General features: G+C 45.0%; 1 protein-coding gene and 1 long non-coding RNA gene across 4 annotated transcripts in view; one reads left to right on the forward strand and one right to left on the reverse strand.

Annotated features, from left to right (window-relative positions):
- The window catches only part of LOC142583127 (uncharacterized), a 115,130-nt gene that overhangs the window by 97,913 nt on the left and 1,445 nt on the right, over positions 1-15,772 (reverse strand). The window lies entirely within an intron of this gene.
- LOC142583143 (uncharacterized) overlaps positions 1-15,772 on the forward strand; it is a 92,472-nt gene that overhangs the window by 13,170 nt on the left and 63,530 nt on the right. The gene's annotated exons all lie outside the window — the stretch shown is intronic.

Raw genomic sequence — 15,772 nt, forward strand, 5'->3', positions numbered from 1 at the left:
ATTAAGGGTTACGGACTGGATTCCAAAGGAAGGGAAGCGTAGCAGGGGGCGGCAGTAAGTTAGGTGGGCGGATGAGATTAAGAAGTTTGCAGGGACAACATGGCCACAATTAGTACATGACCAGGTAGTTGGAGAAGTATGGGAGAGGCCTTTGCCCTGCAGTGGGCGTAGCCAGGCTGATGATGATGATGATGAATTTACTTCATTCACAGATACCTGCCTGAAAATTTGACGTCAATCGGAGTATATTTTACGTGTTTTTGCTCTCTCCGGCGGCCATTTCTGGTACCATCTTTCGGTCACGCCGCCAATGACAACGCCGGGTTTTCGCGTAATGGGGCGTATAGCTCATTACGGCTGATAGTCTGCTTGCCATCATCCTCGATGACATAATCCTGGCTCCTCCAATCGTCGGCAAGTCTGGCATGGTGACTTTCCCAGCAGGACACATAGAAACGTCATCGACAGCTGCCTTCTTCAGTGGGGAATTCACAGCAGCGCTAGCGGGATGCTGAACCGCTTTCTGCTTTTTAGGCAGGCAGGTTACTTTAAAAATACTAAGTGCATTCGTTTAGATAGTCGCTTTCTGGTGCAGTTTTCTCGCCCACACAGTTCCATATGTGCTTATAGTTTTGTGTCCGTGCGTTATGACCTCATTTAGTGCGTGAACAGTCTGCTCTTGAGCGGTGATGTGGAACTGAATCCGGGGCCTCCTAAGCCCAGCAAGGGTAAAGATTGCCCGGTGGATGATACTCGTTTGCGAAGCTCGTCCGCTGCCGATGAAGCGGGTACCACAGATGGCAAGGATGTTGATTTGTCATCAGTGACTCAAATGCTTTCCGTATTAATTAAGGCTCACAAACGTATATCACAAGAAATCGCAGACATCAGGGACTTTCATCAGGCTGTTAATTCAAGGTTTGATGCCTTAGAGACGCGGGTCTCCGCATTGGGATCTCCCCGAGACACATTTCCTTCTACCGCAAGCAATGGTAACATGAATAGCGAACTTTAGCAGCTACAAATGAAAATCAAGCAACTTGCCTTGCGTAATGACGATTTAGAAAATCGATCTCGCCGTAACAACTTGCTGCTGCATGGCTTTACTGCGACACCTGCTGAAACCCATGATCTGCTATCTTAAATTTCCGCGTGGTTCAAAGAAAAACTTCAAATCGATTGCCCGAGTATTGAAAGGTGCCACAGGATTGGTCGAAGGCATGCCGATCGCCTACGCTCCATTATCATGAAACTGCTTTACTATCGCGAAAAGATAAACGTCCTTAAAAAATGTCACAAACTTAAAGGTTCTAACTTCCGTATTTCCAATGATTTTTCAATGTGCGAACGATCAATCAGATAAAAGATATAGGAGCATCTAAGCCCTTTCGGGATAATGGCTCCAACATTCACTTAAGCTTTGACCACGCATTTATTGATAAAGTTAGGTACAAATTAGGACGATGATACTAACACCCTCACTAAGGTTCTTTCTCACCCAACAAAAGCTCTTTCCAACGTCTCCACTATTACCCCCTTACGCCTCAGCAACCAACCAAAAGAACCCCTACGCATCTTAAATGTTAATGGCAGAAGGTTCATTAACAAGTTCCCAAGTTTTCACTGATATCCGCCCACTCGCCACATATTGCTGGTGTAACAGAAACATGGTTGCATGATAGCATATACGACTGCCAAATAACACCTCCAGGTTTCACAGTTGTTAGAATTGATAGACGTCATGGAAGAGGAGGTGGCGTTGCAATATTTTTGCTGTCTGACATTAAATTTTCTATAGTCCCCAGCCCACCTGATACCGAATCAGTTTGGTGTAAGGTCTTTTTCGGAAGTATTTCTAGTATTTGCTGTTATCTACCGGACACCGTCATCGAACATAGCTCAGCTGCTCGCTTTAACGACGGTTTTTCACGAGCGTATCTCGTCTACTTCAAAATTGAACTGTCTTAGTGATTTTAACGCCCCCGAAATTTTATGGCCATCTTTACGCTCACCGGCTATTATGTGGAAATAAGCAAAGCGCTTTTAAATTTTTCATTATATTTTGGTTTAAATCAAATTGTTCAATCGGGCACAAGAGGCGCTGCAGTTTTAGACTTAGGGCGCTATAACGTAAAACTATTCCAAACTTTTCTATTCCAATTCTGCAATCAGCCCACCGCAATTGGTCAAAAACTTTTTTGGACCGCCCCCACTTCAAGACCTGTCTGTCACGCGACGTCACGAAAACAGTGATAGCTCCCCATCTGATATGACGTGTACACACTGATTATGCATAATTTGACAAAAAAAAAACGAAATTAGTTATTTCTGATTCGATGCCTTTTTGCCATTAGCCCTCGGCTATTGGTCAAATGCTTTCGGGCTGCACCCACCTCACGTGCCTTTCACGCGACTTCACAAAACCACAAGAACTTACCGCGTCAAAGTGGCGTGAACGCGTTAAAAATGCCTTAATATGCCGAACAAAACTGAATTTTCTTCTGAATAGCCACAGGCTGCCCCTTTCCCAAAGGAATAAAAGATGGCTGCCGCCGATCGCTCCGGCACTGGCTACGCGCCCCTGCTGGGGAGCATGGATTTATTTGTGTGTAATAAAACTTTTTGCGTGGCCGTGTAACGTTTTCGAGAACTTTCGGCACGTTTACAACCTAGTTCTGCCAACTCTTCTTTGCTGAGGATTCGTTTTAGCGTCATTCTAAAGCTTCCGTTGCATGCCGCCGCGATTGCCGACGGGCCACCGCAAACTAAGTAAGAGAAAGCGGACCAATAGCAGACGCCGGCACCACCCTCTTCATCCGGTTATCGATATTCATTGCAGTGGCTCGACCCCATTGAATCCCTCTCCACTTGAGCATGCTCCTCACCTTTTATAAGACAAGCCGCTCAGTGCAGTCAATGTTATTCATTTTTCAAGCAAACAAAAGCGACCTCCTATGAACGAGGGGAGCATATGATTGGTTTGTTCAGGCAACCCTGAGGCTGACCACCCGATGCTTGCGTTGGCGGTTACGCAAATTTCACGTCAGGAGATTGGAATAAAAACATATTGGAATAGTTTTACTTATACGGCCCTTAGTTTTTGTTAGTCCCCGCCTTTTAGATAATGGTTTCTTATGCGAAGCTGCAGATGATATTTCAGACCACAAGGCCACTGGTATCTATTTCTGTTCCGGTTGGTAACAATCCCTTTGTTTATTCTACTTTCCCTGATTTTTCACACGCCGACGATGCAGCTAATATTGATCTTTTATGTGATTCTTTTCGTGATTTCGAACGTCTCAGCGAATCTAATGACGTGAACTTCTTGGTGGCTTCTTTTGAAGAGACTGTGGCAAGCTGCATCCAACGCTTCGTCCCTCGGAAAAAAAAAAGCCTAATCTTTCCTGGATATTGCGTGAGATACTTCACCTGTCGCGTCACGTTACTAGGTTAAGGCGTTTAAAACGAAATGGTGACGCCCTTAAAATAGCCGAATTTAACGTAACCAAGGCGGAACGTCGCCTCAAAATTATGTCATCAATTCATTCAAATAATAAAAAATTCGCCTTTATGCTGACGAGTGTATGCTGTATACCGTAATTAAAATACACCTTCACTTAAGGATTCTTTTACACAATTTTGCAGGTGGTACGACAAATAGCAAATTAATATAAACTTTGTAGAAACAGTCACTTTATCTTCGAGTAAGCGTACTTCTGTTTCTTTGTTTGCGTATTCGTTTAATGGCTCTTCCCTTAAACGGGTGTCTGAATACAAGTACCCTGGCCACATCTTCACACCTAAGAAGTCATGGTCAAGGCATATCTAATACACATGCAATAAAGCACTGAAGAAAATAGGCTATCAAAATCGTACATTGCGAAAAGCCCCGCGTGAAACAAAATTGCTTTCATATAAATCGCTCGTCCGACCCATTCTCGACTATGGTTGCCCCATCTGGAACCCTTATAAGGTATCTGACATTAACAGCTTCGAATGAGTTCAAAAGAAAGCAATCCGTTTCATATAGCGCCGTTATGACTGGGACTTCTCACCCTCATCTCACCTTGTGGCACTACGTCTACAACCTATGTCCGAGCGGCATGATTGTGAATGCCTTAAATTGTTGCACAATCTCATTAACACCCCACGCTACTCATTGAAGAACAACTATCTGTCTTCTGATCAATTGAAACCTACTAGGAATAGCCAGAAACCTGACCTTGCACCATTTCAACCGCTTACTAATCTATTTAAGTATAGCTTCTTTCCTCGTACAATTGAAAAATGGAACTTACTACCAGTTGAAACTAGGTCACTGCCTTTAGAGGAATTTTGTATAAGTTAACTTGATTCATGCTGTGTTTATTATTACTCATTGTATGTTTTCTTTTGAAGTCATCATGATTTGTGCAGAAAAACGTTTTGTTATATGAAATGTACAAACCCACTCCTGCGATAGTCCAAATGGGCTGCAGTATGTGTAAATAAATAAATAAATAAATAAATAAATAAATAAATAAATAAATAAATGCTTTCGCATTAATAAAGTGCTCAGTGAAGGGTCATTTAGGTACTGACATAACAAACTAACTGTAGCACTAACTGTAAACGAAACATTTCAGCTTGAACACGTGGCTTAGAACACAACACAAACAAATACACCTAGCAACAGCATTTACTCAATCCCGGCACCTTAACAATTTGTCATTACCTTTTCACGTAGCATACAAAAGAATCGGCCCGAAAGATGAACGGTTCAGTTACAACAACTCGCCGTAGAGCGAGAACGACAAGCCGTTATCGCTATTTACGGCGTCACAGATTCCTCACAACAGATGAAAACGATTAGTCGTGTTATTTATATTACGCCCCATCGCACGCGATGGTACCTTCATCAGATCACACATTCAGTCTTTAACTGCACCATCTCTCTCACCTACGCTGCTGCATTACGTTACCGTACCGATACACCTGGCCCCCTTTAGTTCCTGCCGCTCTTCCAAGGCTGCAAATCAGGTTCCCACGCGCTGTTCTCCGCATAGCCATAGCGGGGCTGAGGATCCGTTTCCTATACCGAATGCGTGGCTCTCGAACTGCGTCCACGGGCGCCAACGAGGGAAAAAGAACAGTTTTCGGATCTCATCTTGGCAGCGTGAGAGAGCAGCGGCACGAAATTGGCCTCCGTCCGACCCATAGGGGAAAAAATTAAGAAAAATGAAGAACCGATCTGGGTGACGGCGGTAGCGCAGGCCGGGCGCGGAAGCTGCTGTGCGATCCATTACGGCTTTACGACCAATTAGGCGCTTTTCTGCCCGCGGGACGACGACGTCGCGTCTGCTGCGCTCGATCGCGACGCGCCGCACCACCCCTTGGAAAGCGGCGCTCGTGCGCGTGAGTGCGCGCGTATGCATACTACGCTGACGGAGAACCAGAACTCGGGCGCGCCGACAAATTGCTTCTGGACGTTGTGTGGCGGAGGCCGAGCCACCGGCGCGGTTGTTCAGACTGCAGCTTCCGCCGCGCTGTAGTCAGGCCCGGCCTTGACCCGGCTCCGCTGAGGCGATCCGGGACGCGGGATTAATTCCTCCCCGATGGGCGGCAATGTGATCGGTCGCCTCCGTAGTGCGCGCGCATGCAGAATGTATACTCACGCCCCGGCATTGTACGGCCGCGGGCGATGTGTGGCGGCCCCTTCCTCCGCAATTTCCTTGCCTGTATAAGCAGGTGGGATTCGAGAGCGCGCCGTTATGACGGAGCTGGCGCTGCTTCCTGGCTCGGATTGCGCGTACACCGCGCTCGATGATGATGGGAGATTTTTTTACGTGCTTGGACTCGTCGCTCCTCTTAACGCGAGCGCAGCTCGGAGAGGTGTCGTCGAGACGGCGCCGAGACAGCGAACAGCCGGGGGCTAAATTGGGCAGCGCTTCGCCGACCGAACAACCATCTTCCCGCGAAACTGCGTCCTCTCACAGCGTCGCGCCGTTAAACCTTGCAAGCGCTAGCTGCGCAGTAATTGAGCGTGCGACGCCGCGAGTCGTTGCTGCGCACATTTCTTCACGCTCTATAGTTTTGTCATGCGTATGGCGGCAAGTAGAAATACTGTCGATACCAATATGACCCGGCGTAGCGCATGTAGGGACCTTTCGTTAAATTCATTAGTTAAATTGTGGGGTTTTACGTGCTAAAACCAAGATATATGATTATGAGGCACGCCGTAGTGGGGGGCTCCCGAAACCTGGACCACCTGGTGTTCTTTAACGTGCATCTAAATCTAAGTACACGGGTGTTTTCGCATTTCGCCCCCATCGATGTGCGATCGTCGTGGCCGGGCTTCGATCCCGCGACCTCGTGCTTAGCAGCCCGACACCATAGCCGCTAAACAACCACGGCGCGTCGGACCTTTCGTTGAGGCGCGTGTTTCACCGTAAGCCGTCGGTAACTGCCCAAACTTTAATATACGAGGGGAAAGAATAATTTGCATAAACATGGCGAACATTGTTACTGAACGAAGAAATGAGGACGTCAAACGTTGTAGCGGCGTCGTTAATGACACGATATTGCGCAAACCAGTACCAACGTTGAATCACAGTCCAACGGAAGTATGAAATATTACGTTGTTCTCATATCAAGAGAGGAACATGAGATACAGTGTAGGTGAACCGAAAGCTGCTATAGCGGACTTCAGTGAACTGCAATTCTGCAGCTAGTCGGGAAGAAGAGTTTTTCGGTTGTTAAAGCGCTAATCGCTTGTCAATAACGTGCCGCTTGAATCAAAAGCGAAATGCTATTTCACAATACAGAAAACATTCGAAAGTAATTAACTTTTTTTTTCATAGCTTACCCTGCATTGACGTCTGTCGAGTTGAACACCAACCAGTGTTTGTCGCATTGATACTTGCGCAGTGTGCCAAACAGAAATGCGAGAAACGGCGTTCCTTTCATAATCGCGTAGTCAAAACACGTAAGTTGCTTTCCGCATAAAAGTGGCACTAATTTGGCGTAAAAGCAAAAGAGAAATCATAGTTCGTTGTAGCGTGTATTAATTAAGCCACTCGCTTCCTGTGGTTACATTAAAGGAAAACTTCATTCAAAGGCCACATAGAACAGCCTTCTCCTATGGGTAGCGGCTGTGACACACGCAGAATCATGGTTGATGGCACACTTCATAGAACTCAATTGAAACACCCGTCTGATTTGGACATTATCGCCATGTCAACATTTTTTTTTAAAAAAGAAGTCGTACAATGACAGCGTACCTTATCATCAGTAGTTGTAATAAGGTGGCAAAAGAAATGAGGTTACAACTAACTGCACGTTGCCTTAGCGGTTGGCAGTGGTGCGAGTTCGAGCTCCTTTGTGGTGGGCAAAGTTGCACATGCTGCTGCTGACGATTACTAATGGTATTCCTTTTAGATCTGTGTGGTGATAAGTAGTAACCTAGCATTTGTAAGCTACTTACGAGATACTCTATCGCAATCTAGCACCTCGCCTATCAGTTTTACCTCGTAAAGTTACCTGTGCCCTGTGACGATCGCGCCCCACCTCTTCTGTGCCCTTTTTTTTACACCCACACTCCAAACGTCTCTTGGTTATCTCGACTTCTGACCACTTAACGCTGCCATCAGCTTTGAACCCCAGCGCTTCTGGAAGGTGGACGTTCCCTGTGGTTCTGGCTGGCTGAATATCTTGATATTTTATTGCAACGTGCTGAGGAATCTCCGTGTTCTTTTTTTTATGTAGCAGACAAATGCCTCACCCTGCTGCGAATATTTGCTCTTGTATGTATTTGTTCTCATGCAGTGAGCCTGCTCGGTCCTCTCAAAAAGCAAGACACTGCCATCTGTGGTATGGTAAAAATTTTCTTTCCTGATTTCCTCTTTCACCTAAGGTGTTTCGATAGCAGCGCCGCCATTCACAGTGGTACACTCTTTGACCAGCCCGTGCCACTGTGTACCACAATGGCGTCCCAGACAATGCTCGGCGTGTCTCTTTGTGTCACTGGTTTTAGGATGAAACATCTTGGCAAATAGCATGGGAAATCACGATATCATTAATCTACCACATATAATATTTTAGCCCGGAACAACCAGTTTTAACTTTTCAATAAGGCCAAAACTTACTTTCACATACCAAAAGCCGTTCAACTGTGACCGGCTTCCTGCTAGCGTGGTACTTATTCAAGGGTCAAGTAGAGGCGATTGCACCTTCCATTTAACCGCAAGGGCGCGGCTACGCGGCGGGTGTACCTTGAGCGTACGAGAATGGCGAACGTGTCACCACCCTAAACAGTGAGAAGCAGTACTATCGAGACACCCTACTGTGATGTTGATTTCTTACAATCCCCTTTGAAACGGACCGGTGACCTACAGTCACCTAGCCTGCTTGAGTCATAGCTAGAGCTTGAGCTATACAAGCTTTTCATTCTGGGCTTTTTGTATACACCTCTTTAATCTTTTTTCTCTTCCTCAAAACTTCCCTATCTACCTTGTGCCACTCTATGCCTGTAACGGATCCGCTCGTATCACTCGCTTCCTTGCTTTTTTTTTTTTACACCAATACTCTAAGGTCTCTTGCTTATCTCGACTGCTGAGTGGTTGATACTTCCATCCACTTTAAGTCCTAGCGCTTCTGGCAGGTGTACGTTACCTACCTACGCGTTTCGCTGGGTGAATCCTTTCGCATTCCGTTAGGATGTGCTGAATTGTCTCCAGATTTTTGCTGCAGTATAGACATGCCTCATCTAGTTGCGAATATTTGCGTGATTCTTCGCAACTGAACCGCCCCATAGCGGCTCCTCCTGGAAGCTCTCTGGTGCCACCACAGTCGCGCAATGTTTTCAAGCATTGGGTCAACTTTCACCGGTTATATCGGGCCGCACCTTGCGATGAGGTCTTACACCCAGCCCGAGCTGTTACGTATTCTGCGTCCTTGCGGTGATTTGCGTGTTTCCTGCACGCTTTCCTTTGAGCATACTATAAGCCTTTGCTAGCCGCGTTTATATGAATGCGACAGTGGCACATCGCGTCGCACGTCTAGCGCATCGCATCCATGTACACAGTGGCAATGCGCTAGTAATGCTCCAGTAATCGCAGTAATGCTCCAGAAGAAAGTAGACTGAAACGAGTAAGTGACTCAAGCGGTGTATACATAGGCTGGTGCATCGAAGGAGGTTAAAGAAAAACTGATGGAGTGGAAATGATATCCCGAAGGTGACGCCGCACAGGAGGGGCACGATAAAACTATAAATAAACGATAAAAAATGGCGAAGAAGCGCTTTTCACACACTCCCACGAGTTAATCAACCTCCTTGTTTAATCACGGCGTGTATTACCAGACAGACACTTACCTACGTGCATCTCTGCGTCTTGGTGGGAAATCTGAATATCCTGGCATATTGTATTGGGAAGAACGTCATCAATATTCAGAAAAAATTATTATTTTCGTTGGAAACAACCAGCTTCTATTTACTAATCAGCCTAGCATTAAAATAACAGAGCCAGATCACTTAATCTGTAAGCGGAGATCACCTAGCAAGGCGCTATTTCAGGTGAAGGAGGGGCAAACATTGGCTTCACCTTTCCTGATAAGAAGCTACGGGAGCTTCCACTCCAGAGTAGTTTTTCTTTAACCTCCTTGGGCGTGTCGCATCGATGGAGAGAGGGAGAATGAAACGGTTGCCGAGTACGTGCCCCCCCCTCCCCCCCGCCCCCCGCTCCCGAAAACCTTTAACTCTCGAGCACCAGTGGTAGTCGTCCTAGCTGTTCGTGCCAATATCACCAAAGACGGGTCCTACTCGCCCAGGACACTGCTTTCTTTTTTTTTACCTCGACGGAAACTAAGCACGCTCGTCAGTCCATTTCAGGGAATGCGAGTTGAGCTTGGGCATGCAAGCTTAGTATTCCGTGATTAACATTAATTTCGCTAGTGTGCATTAAGACAGGATTAATTGGGAGGGAAAGTTGGGCGGGAAAGCTTCGTTCTCAACGCAAGCCTTCTTCTTTAATGTTACACGAGAATATAAATAGATGTATCACACAGGACTTTCTTTGTAAAGTAGATCCGCTAAAAAAAAAAAAATAGGAGGGGGGAAGAAATTGAGTGCACTTTTTTTCTTGCAGCGAATCCGTGAATTAAAGGTTTAAAGCAAGAATGCAAAACACCCCCCCCCCCCCCCCCCCCCAATCCTATCACAATTCAACGTATTTTTCCCACCTCGTACACAATCGGGCAAAAATACGCTAACCGCACGACCAAAGGGTTCAGCGCACGGCTATCTCTGTCGTTGCTTTTTCGTCGCCAGCAGCCAGGAAACGCGGCAGAAGTTGCGCGGAGGAGCGGCCCGGGCGTTCGCGCACGAAACACCGTAGAAGCGCCGACCAAGTGATGCGCCGTTCTTGCAGCGAAAGCGTGGGCTGTGCGACGCATTCTGGCGAGCGGCGCGTCGACGTGGGGGCGGCAGGAAATGTGAACGACGCAGTCCGCCGGCTTTGGACGATGGGGAGTCTCACGAGTGCGCATAGCGCTTGCCGTTTGAGCCATGCGACGAGATCTTCATCGGAATAGAAAGTTAACGGAAAAGTCAACCACGGGCATTTGCGCAGCAGAACGCCTCGCATTATTCGGCAGTCGTCCCTCCCATTAACGTCCGAGGGATGATCACCGCGGCGAACTAAACACACTGAACAAGATTAGTCGGCAAGGCGCCGGTAACTCCTTCCCCCTTTTTCCCTCGTGCGTACTGAGAGTATTCTATTATAATTTTTGTTCTTCCTGCCTGTGAGATCCTTTTATTATCGTAATTATTTACTTGAAAAGGAATGAAAGAAAACACTCAATGACCTTGGTGTTGTTTTCTTCGTTCACTGCTGCTGAAATATCACGTCCTCTCTTCCACGTCCGTCATGCGCGTAAGTTTACTCATTATAAGCCGTCAATAAATAACCCTCGTGGCTGCTAGTTTCCAAAGCAGTTGTCGCTGCGCGTCTGGGTTTACTCGTGTCTTCATGTATATTTTATTAGCATCATTCGTCTCCGAATAACCCTGGAAGGTGACCGCGGGCGCAAGACACTTGTGTAGGGCTCGGCGGGCGCTTAAAAGCGGCCCATTTCCGATATGCTCTCAGGGGCTGTGCGCTGCACGGCAATTTCGATGGATGACAAAAAAGAAAAAAGAAAACGTAAACACATGAAGCGACGGACGTTTCAGTGAGGATCCTTATCATCAGTTTTCTTCCTGTACGAAAGCAAGCAAGCCGGGAAAAAGAAGATGTGCGTCCATGATGATGAACTATAGGTGCAGCGTCCGGTAAGTCAGATCACGCAACCAATTTGCTGTTTTCTACACTTAACCCCCCCCCCCCCTCCCTCACCTCTCTCATTACGCTTTGTGCGCGTTACAGTAAAAATCGTTTCCATCGCGTGAGAAAAAAAGAAAATGAGGCGAAATAAAAAATAAAGCATTGGTGACAGAAAAGAAAGGCAAACTTTAGAAAGAACAAAGTTGGTCTTTTTTCGAGATCACCAGGCGTTCTTATTGCGCGCGGCAGCTCCTTTCAGGGGCCGGTCAGCATCTTATTACGATGCTGAATTGGGCGTCCATAATCAACTGCTATTATGCAGAACAGTGGCATTACACCACGTTATGAAAACGAGGTTTGTGTGTATTAGTGTAACGCTGACTCCCCTAGCAGCCACCCGAACTGAAACCGGAAGCTGCTGAGTCGGTGCGCAGCACTTGGGATAAGTACGCCTGGTCGCCTAATTAAAGGCCCATTTGAACACACGTTCTGTCAGTTGAATTTGCGTTTAGGGCTACCTCTAAATGCCTGTGTTGTTACAGATATTATATATATATATATATATATATATATATATATATATATATATATATATATATATATATATATATATATATATACCAACCTTGCGTATAGTGCTTTCATGGTTTTGCTTTTCGGCATACCTGAGCGTTTAGTACACGCGCTATCGAGAATGCATCACGCGTTAGTGTGAATTTCATTTTATTCACCTGGTAGCACTGGATGGCTACCTGTGCTAAAATCTGTACAGACAGCTCAAAAGCGGCCCAGGCAGCCGTTACAAGGGAGATACAGCAGCCAAGCAAGAAGCAAATGCAAGAAGAAGCTGATATAGAAACGCAAATGTGCTGCTAACAGGGGGCAGCATAAGTAAAAGACGAAATGAACCAAGAAACCGCATGAAACCGAAGGACAAGAAACAGATACAAGTATAAGCGACATATATCAAACAACTATCATAGCATTTTAAGAAAATGTTCTCGCAGTTGAGGTTTCGATGTGTACTGTGTTTGTTTGATTTTGGATTGAAGGAGTGAACATCGGTGGCTGCAGCAGTTGTAGCTTGTAGTGCGTAGAAAACGTGATAGACACCACATGTCCATGCTGCGCGTATATATAACAGGGATATGTTCATGTAAGGCCACGATTCTTTCTAAAGACTGCCTAAAGTTTTGATTTGAATGATAAAAAGACGATAGAACACGATCGTCATACATGTTTTTTTTTTGCTAATCATGTTAAATACTACAAAATCGTTAAAAGTAGATACATGACATTCAAGGCTATCTTGAATAACATTGTTTGCATTATAACTTTTTGTATGTTTGATTTAGTTGTTGTTAGCTAAACTAAGCTACAATAATTAATTCGAGAGATGAACAATGCAGTGAATCACGACAATATATCTGAAGTTTAACTTTTAAAGGAAAAAAAAAAAACTCATGGCACCACGACATTGCACCCCTGGCTGACGCCAGACTTTTACAGAGATGTGAAATATGTGAATCCTATGTAATATTTAAAGAAAATGCTACACCGAGCAAATTTATGTTTCTGAAGCCTTTCAGTTTCATCATCCCCACATATAATGATATGTTCTGTCCTCACTGCCTTGTTTCTGCATTGGAAAAAAATACACAACTTTAGTTTTTAAGAGTTTAATTTTAAGTGAGTTGAGCAGGCACCAGTTAACAAGTTTATCAAATATCTGGTTACATTCAATTGCAGTTTGTTTGTGTCAGGATCAGAAAGAAGCATTGTGCAGTCATCTGCGGGTATGACGAATTTTACAATTGAATAAATATTTACAATGCTCTTTATACATGTATAAACGTTAAAATAAAGCGGTCCCAACACGCCTCCTTGCAGTACGCCTGTTGCTATTGGTAACAAAGGTGATTTGTGTGTCGCGATACAGACATGTTGAATTCTGTCAGATAGGTAAGACTGTTCCGTGCCAATAATTTACGTGCCAATATTTTATGGTCAAGCGAATCAAATGCCTTACTAGAATCAATAAATAAGGCTAAAGTTATTAGTCTGTTCTGAATATGTTCTTTCGCATCTAATGATGCGGATTATGTCGATCTCCCCTTACGAAAACCGCATTGTAAATCTGAGAAAAGTTGAATCCTATCGAGAAAAAGAAAAGAAATTGCTAAACAGATAATGTACGATTTTATCAAAGGTTTTAGCAGAGATAGGTATGATAGATATTGGTCAATAATGAATAAATAAGCCACGACGTCGGAAAGGCCTGGAGTCTTTACCATAAGAAAGGAAGCTCTTGGAGCCACGAACACGGTTCACTAGCACTATTGTAGCGACCAAGACGGGCTGGTACACCAGTGTACCCGTTTACCAGACGATGCGGAAAATGAGAAGCCGTAAGAACTTAACGAAAACGCGTCACAACAACGGGGCAAGGACGTTGTCACAAAGCGGAGAACAGTGTCGACACGAGATTGCACAGCCCGGAAAACGCTATACGGGCCCTGCAAACGCGAAGGCAATGTCGGCGCAACATGTTCCGACGTGCCTGAAATCGCTATTCGCTGTAACATTCGGTTGGCTGTCGACTGTCGTAGTTTTCCTTATCCTCAAATACTTGACCCAACGCGATAGTCTTCTTTTTTTTTTATTGAAATTAAAATAAAAGAAAGAGATGTAGTCACCTTATAGTGGTGACGGCTACTCCTTTTCGCATATCAGAAACAACAATATAAAAAAATATATGTAATAAGAAAATGAAAACAAACCACGTCATAGGGCCAGAAATTCACAGCACACAGTCCTACACACCTATGAACATATAAATATAGAAGGCAAATGTAAGTCGCACCTCAACGAGTTTGTAAACAAAGTCACAAACACACACATGCGGCCGTGATGTAGACTGGGATGAGCATATAAACAGATGAGGAATTGCACAGGGTTAAAATAATGCACGCACAGAATACAAAAGAGTATAACACGTTGCCTGTCATCCTGGACTGAAGCATTTTGCTATAAAAGTAGGAGGTTCACGCCACACTGAATGAAGCACAAAAAACAGAACTTCAGCTTTGGCTGATAAATTATTTTTGTTGTTAATAGTGTTGTATAAGGCTTGTGGAGTTTCAGCACGAGGCTTTTGATCACCATCTTCGAAAAAAGAAAGGAAGAAAAGCTCAGATTTCGAAAACAGAATATTCATCCATGGAAAAAAGAATTAGGTGTAGAACAAGAAAGAAAAAACGCAGCCCACACTCCACACATAGGTATTAAAAAAGAAACTGTCATTCAGGGGTCTAACACAATACATGCATTTCTGTGCTATCTTGTTTTCCCTAAAAGAAATAGAAACAATAACATCTTATGAGCTTCCTTCCCAAATGTCCCGAATCGAGCTCTGAGTTGTCGATAGGTGTGGTTTAGTGCGCACATAGGGAGGGGGAGGGGGCGCTTAATTTTGATCACCGGGACGGGAGCGGATTGGTGCCGGAGTTTAACGTGTTCCACCGACATAAATAATTAAACTGCATTAAGCTTCGTAATTTACCGCTACATGAGGCAAAATAACAAGCCAATAGAATGCTCTCAACGTATCCTTTAAGCATGGAAGCTACCCTTACCCCAGCGATTACCGTTAAGCCTGACTTTAGTGCAACTGTGTTCAATGCCATAGTATTCTACACTTTCACGAGTCAGCGCTGCTATCCTTTCTCGTATTCGAAATTGAACCTTGCTCGATTTCATATCAAGGACATATTTCCCCACGTTTTCAGAAAGCGCCCTAACCAAGTTTAAAAAGAAAAGGGGAGGAGGGGGGGTCGGGGAAGAACGGTAAAAGCGTATCCTATGTCCACGTTCGTCAGACAGTTTCTTGTAATCACAATGTACAACATGAAGCTCGACCAATAGTTTCGCTAAGAAGCCATCATCAGTAGATTCAGAGACGGCCGTTGCTCCTATCAATTACAATTAAAGAAGAGACAGAAAGAGACGGAGAGAGAGACAGAGAGAGAAACGGAGAGAAGTGAAATGGGAAAGGCAGTTATGTTAACTGGAAGATAAGCTTCTGTGTTTGCTACCCTACAGTGGGGGAAAGGTATGGAGGAATACGAAAAGAATAGCGCATAACGAAATCAAAAGCAGGAAAAAAATTAAGAAAGCGAGAGAGCATTATTTCGCGTGTTTTTCGCGCGAACAGCGTCAGACACCCTTTCCAATGTAATAGCAGTCGGAGAAATTCAGTTTATGGTTGGCACAAACCAATTATTTACAACTGTATTCCACGAATGTGTGCTGCCGCAATCCGCTGTTGGCGTCACACGCGCATGCACAGCCACAACGAGAACGTCATCACGCACTATATCGCCCATTCGCGCTACCGTCTCTCGTTTGCCAGTTTCTCGCGTGCACAAGACTCCCTTTCACAACGCAGTTGCCCGCGGCAGTAAGTTTGAGAT

The sequence above is a fragment of the Dermacentor variabilis genome, chromosome 1 (assembly GCF_050947875.1).
Source record: "Dermacentor variabilis isolate Ectoservices chromosome 1, ASM5094787v1, whole genome shotgun sequence".
In the NCBI taxonomy this organism is placed as follows: domain Eukaryota; kingdom Metazoa; phylum Arthropoda; class Arachnida; order Ixodida; family Ixodidae; genus Dermacentor; species Dermacentor variabilis.